Consider the following 6,212-nt stretch of genomic DNA (forward strand, 5'->3'; position numbering starts at 1 on the left):
GGGGGGACTGAGAGGCATGACTGAGGGTAGACTGAGGGGTGAGGGGAGACCAAGGGGCAGGGGGAGACCGAGGGGTGGGGGGAGACTGAGGGGCAGAAGGGGAGACCCAGGGGTAGGGGGGAGACAGAGGGGAGGATTGAGGAGCATGTTGGGAAGACCAAGGGGCGAGGGGGAAGACTGAGGGGTCGGGGGAAACTGAGGGGCATGGGGGGGAAGACCAAGGGGCAGGGTAGGAGACCTGAGGTAGGAGATTCTGAGAAGCAGGGAGACCAAGGGGCATGGGGGGCACGAAGGGAAATATGGGGAGGAAAAGTCGGAGTTAATGAAAACATCATACTTTTTATATAGTTTAAAGAAATAAGTCGGCGTGGTGAGGGGCCACTAGGCTGGCCTCAGAGTGGGGTAGGAAACCTGGCTGTGCCCTGGCCTCCCTCCCCTCACTGCCCCCTTCCCTGCCACCTTCCACTGTTCCCCCTCCTGTCTGGGAAGCCCCTCATGGGGCGGCCACCAGGGAGCCCCAGGCTCTGGACCACTGGAGGGGCTGGAGAAGGGGAGCAGTGCCCCTACAGGCCCACAGCTAAAGCTCTGTGGGGGTGGGAAGGTCGTCTCCAGGACACAGCAGAAATGCAGGCATGAGACCTGCTGGAGCTGAGCCAGGACAAAATTGAGAGGGACCTGTGCCCCCTGGATGGAGAACGCCAAGGGCTGGGGCACGCTGAGCACTCGCCGCAAGCTGCCCCCACCTGCCGCATTTACCACCCAGCAGGCATGGGACATGGGGCAATTGCCAGCCTCATTTCACAGATGGGGAACTGAAGCTCAGAGAAGCAAACCTCAAGGCCTGTGGTGGCCCAGCAGTGAGCTGGAGGCTGAAGCCAGCGTCCCTGTCTAGAGCCAAAGCCCCTGCTGGAGGGGCTGTCCCTGTCCCTCTTACCTGTGCCGCAGGTGACCGTGCACTTGGTCCAGGGTCCATAGCGCAAGGAGAACTCGGGCGGCGGGACCTCGCCATGGCCATCTGCCTCCCTGTGGACGGTGTACTCATAGCGCACCCCGGGGTTGCTGTTCTGGAACAGCAGGTGGGCGAGCAGACAGGCCCCGTGAGCATGAGGCATCCTCTCCATCCACCCAGCCCTAGAGGAGCTGACCCCAGCCACCTCTGAACTGCAGCTACATCACGGGGCCATTTTAAAAGATGGAGAAACTGAGGCAGAGGTTGCAGCAGGAGGGCCTGGCCGACAGCCAGGCTCTGTGACTGCCCCAGGGCTCCCTCCTCCAGGATGACACCCTGCCATGGGCCTGGGGTCTCCACCTCTGCTCCCCGCTCCTGGGCCTTGGGAAGCACGCACCTGAATGCAGACAGGCTCGTTGATAGGACCCGGGGACGTGAGGTTCTCCCAGTTGCCCCTGCATGCGTATGCGAAGGTGGTCCCTGCCACCTGGTAGTCCCCATCCCACTGGATGGTCCAGCTGCTGTTGAGGAAGTACTTCTTCGGGTCCTCGCTCTGCAGTGCCAGGAAGTTAGCAGCCTCTGCCACCTCCTGGATGCGGATCTCACATGCGCCAGCTGGGATCAGACCCACGTCCACATACCCTGCTGGCCATGGGCTGTGTACAGGTTGTGCTCGGGGTGACAGGGTTGTCTATCCCCATCCGCTGCCCTCACCTCTCTCCCCACTTGCACCCCGCCTGCTGATGCCAAAGATTCCACCGTTACATTAAAAGTCTGAGCTCTCCCAATTGCTCAGATATGTCATAGGTCACCAAAACCTCACAGAGGTGCCCCAAATCCTGACCCCGTGTCCATGCCCCGTCACCCCTCTCTTGGGGACCTAAACTGGTCTCTTCACAAGGCTGGGTCCACCCAACACTCAGGACCAGCTGGCATTCTCTTTCTAAAATGCCAGCGTGCTCAGGCCTTTCTCCCGGGTCACCCTCCTCAGCCCACAAGGCTGCTTTTGTTCACCCACTTCTGTAACACCCATCACACGCCGGGCACTGCTCACGTGTAAAATGAATAACAACCCTAGGATGTAGGTACCATTGTTGTCCCCATTTCACAGATGAGGAAGGTGAGGCAGGCAGGGATAGTAACATGAATGAGCATCCTGCTGGGATCTGAGGACAACGGGGTTTTCCTCAGGAAACCTTCCCTGACTTCCCCAGGCCAGGAGCATCTTCCTCGGCACTCCCAAAGTCCTCTGGGCCTCCCTGCACTGCATTGGCCACACAGACGGTTCTGTCCCCTGCGGGACTGAACGATTCACCTGCATGTCCCCATCACCTAGCAGAGTCAGCAAACAACGTGTGCAAAGCAGACCCAAGGTGAGGGCGTGGAGCTGAGATCACAGAAGCTTCGGAGGAGGAGACCACCATCGTCCTAGAGGCCCAGGAGCTTCACACAAGCTGAGCTGGACCTGCCTGGGGTCTCTGGGACAAGAGGTCTCCCCATGGGGACAGGTCTCTGTGCTTGGCTTAGGGGTCCCTGACTCCTACATGAATTCCACCCCAGCAAGGCTTCCCTGCTTAGCCATCTATGGCTGGGTGGGGACCACGAGGCCAATGGGGGGACCCGGGGCAGATGGGGAAGTGGCCACCAGGTAAAGAGCATACCCCTCCCCCACAGTGGTCCCACCCCATACCCAAGCCCTTGGCCTCCTCGAAGGTGTCGCTCACGCTGTGGCAGGTGGAGCCATTGCCGTGGCACACGCCACAGTGGTCCTCCATGGCACCGGAGTCAATCTCTGTGGCCCCAGCCCCGGGCGCCAGCCAGGGTCAGGAGGAGACAGCTAGAGTGGGGGTCGGGAGGCATCTCTCTGGCCCTGCCCCACCCCAGCTGTACCTCTGACCCAGGTGAACTTCTCTACCTCCCTGAGCCTCAGTGTCCTCAGATGTGAGAGGGGGAGACCCATCCCTCCCTTAAAGGTATGTCTCGAGCATCACATGCGACAAGAGAAGGGAATTCTGCAAAGGCTGCGGGCAGGCAGGGACCTGATTCACCACGGGCTTCTGACCAGCACGTGCAGGGAATCTGAACATCAGAGGTGCTGAGGGTGGGCCCCTCCCTGCTGGTCCCCCTCTGAGCCCAGGCCCGGACACCCCAGCGGCTTAGGGGGCTAGAAGCAGGGGCAGCTAGGTGGCTGGGGAGATGGGCAAAGATGAGACACCTTCGGGGCTAGAGCCCTTCAGGTCACCTGTGCCACCTCATTTGACCCCTTCTATCAGGGAGGAAACCACTGCCTGGGGTCAGCCAGCTGGCAAGAGATCAAGCCCCTGCCTGGGTTCCGGTGTCCCAGCTGGGGCGGTGCTGGCATAGCATCGAAGGAGACAAGGGGCAGCGAGCCCTGACTGGCAGGGGTCTCCAGTGCCAGGAGGCCTGGTATGGGCTTTGCCTTAGTGGTATAGAGGGTGGGGTCTGGGAAGCCCAACGGCAGAGTATGGGGAGGGTGGCCAGAGGACCAGGAGGGACCCAGGGGAGAACCTGGGGCCTGCCAGTGGGGCTGGGGGCGGGCGGTGCTGGGAGAGCCTCTTCCCAACCAGGCACACCTTGCAGATGCCATTGATGCAGAGGTCCCGGCTGACCCTGCCCTGGTAGCAGGGGGTGCCATCAACCACAGTGTCCCGCAGCTTCTCGGCAAAATATTCATTTGAGGGCCGGCAGTGCAGCTCACAGGGGTTCAATGGGGGCCAAGTAGAAGAGCCATCAGCGACAGCCAGGGCAGGAGTTACGGAGGCCACCAGGAAGACCCCTCCGTGACACACATGGAGGCTGGAGGCTCCGGCTGGGCTGGTAGCTATCTGCAAGGCTGCAGACTGGGGAGCTGGGAGGAGCAGCAGCCCCAGGGCACAGTGGCGCGGCCCAGGCTTGGGGTGGAGACTAAGCCTCCTGCTGCATCACAGGGTAGCCTTGGGCACACACAGGCCCAGCCCTCTGAGCCTCAGTGTCCCCGTGGGAGGCAGCACTCACCGTCATTGACCACAGGCACCCATGTGTGCAGCTTGCCCTTGTAGAGCAGAGCGTCAAATTGGCTGCACTGGACGTGGCGCAAGGAGGGGCAGCCAGAGGGGCAGGCTTGTAGGTTGCAGAGGCGGAAACGCTTCTGCTCGTCCACGCAGTACTTGCCCTTGTATTTGGGCCTGTGGGGAGACGCAAGGAGGGCCCGGTGAGTGCTACTACGTGGCCACAGCCCGAAGTGAGTGGCCACCTCCTGTACCCGCACCCCGAGATCCCTGCCACCCAGCTCTGCGCACATGCTCTCCTCCCATGGGCTGCCCCCACTCTGGCCCAGACACACCCTCCCTGTTTGTAAGGACCTTCGGGTCCTTCGGGGAAGTGGCAGCAGGAAGCCTGAGCTCTGTCCCCAACCTACTGTGTGACTGTGGGCAAGTCTCTGGCCAACCCCTGGGCCTTAGTTTCCTCATCTGTAAAATAGGGTTGAGGCTGACTCTGCAGAGGGCTGCTGAGAAGCTGTGACAAGCTGCAGGCATGACTAGCACTGACTGGAGGGATTGCTCCGAGTCTCCAGCCCATGACACCAGCATCCTAATGAGCCCTTGAGTCCTCAGGCTCCCTCCTGGTGGCAGTTCCCCCAGCCCGGGTGTAAAAAAAAGCCCCCAGGGCCGCAGCCAGCTGAGAGGTCTGCCAAGTCACAGCTCCTGAAACCCTCCCCATCTAGGCCAGGGTAGCTGGACCCAACCCAGCTCAGACCTGGAGGTCTGGAGGCAGGGAGGTCACAGGGCCCTTGGTGGGGCTGGCTGTGAACCCATGCCTTCCCTGGGCGGCCTTGTGAAGAGGAAATCAGCTGGGCAGTGCCTTGGTCTACGGTACTGCTGGGCTCTGCGCCTCACCACATTCTCACATCCCCGTTTAAACGGGGAAACGGAGGCCCAGAGAAGGGGTGAAGAGGGGATTCAAACCCTGAGCCATCTGAGGTCCAGAGCCCATGCTCTTCCCCACTGCCCTCTCCGTCCTCCCTCCAGCCAGCAGCTGCTTTGCCGTGTGGCCTCTGATGAGTCTCTCTAGTCTCTGGGCCTCAATGTCCCCCTCTCTGCAAAGGAGTCAGCAGTGGGGACCTGTCAGCCCCAGAACCCTCCTTGAAAGTGACTCAAGGTGGCCTGGACACTCGGACTGACCATTATGAGGACACTTCTAAGAGCCAGAGGCTGGGACAGAGCCAAGCCCCTGCAATCCCCCTGTCCCATTGCCCAGGGCACCCTGGGCCCCACACTCACGCAGGCTGCGAGCACTGCCACTCAGCGCTCTGCACGCCCACGCCACAGCTCCACGAGCAGATGGACCAGGCACTCCAGCTGGACCAGCCACCGTCCACGGACTCAGGCCGGAAGCCCACGGGTACCTACTCCCCATTGAGACACCACTACTGAGACAGATGGAGGTAGAGCCACCCCCACCCCCAAGCCTATCAGTCATCCTCACCCTAGTGAGAACAAGGTGGGTGAGAAGGCCACGGAAAGCACAGAGAAGAAGGATGGGAGGGGCCAATAATCACCATCACATGTGGCCCAGGCCGCAGGATGGAGCTGAGCAGGGAGTAAAACAGCCCACATGCCAACTCAGCTAAAGACACCCGGGGAATCATGGAATCATGCTCTGTGCCCAATGCCTCCACTTTGTAGACGAGGGCTTGGGCTGCAGAGAGTGGGGGTCTGCTAGGAGCACAGCAAAACTGTGAGCTGGGGCTGACCCCTGGGCCTGGACACAGCAGGAGGTCTGGCCTCTCCCTCCCACCGCTGGGACTGGGCACCTCCTACCTTGTTCTCCCCACACCAGGTGCTGTCCACGGCTGCATCAGCTTGGAGTGACAGGTGGTCCCGACAGAGCACCAAAGTGTGCGGCGGACATTCTGCAAGGAGGGGGCACAAGCCACACCCTCACCCCACTCCACCCCCGTGCCACCAGCCGCCCTGCCCCCACCCTGTCCCCAAGGGCCCCCTGGACACCCTTCTACATGGCTGGGGTCCACAGACCCCCAGAGGTCCCTTCTGTGTCTGCTCCCACCTTCCTCTCCAGACCCTGTGGTGGTGTGGGGGGCCCGGGGATGCGCTGCTCACAGCACTCCCCAGCTGTCTACCCCTCTCCCGGCCCAGCCCCGCCTCTGGAAACACTCCCGTTAGATCACTCCAGGCAGTCTTCTCCAGGATAAACAGACCCTCCCCACACGGGTTCCTCCCCCGCCACCCCGCCTTTTTTTTTT

The 6,212-nt window shown here is 61.4% G+C and overlaps 1 pseudogene; it reads right to left on the reverse strand.

Annotated features, from left to right (window-relative positions):
- LOC108298328 overlaps positions 1 to 6,212 on the reverse strand; it is a 20,888-nt pseudogene that overhangs the window by 11,645 nt on the left and 3,031 nt on the right.

The sequence above is a fragment of the Cebus imitator genome, unplaced genomic scaffold (genome assembly GCF_001604975.1).
Source record: "Cebus imitator isolate Cc_AM_T3 unplaced genomic scaffold, Cebus_imitator-1.0 Scaffold938, whole genome shotgun sequence".
NCBI lineage: Eukaryota > Metazoa > Chordata > Mammalia > Primates > Cebidae > Cebus > Cebus imitator.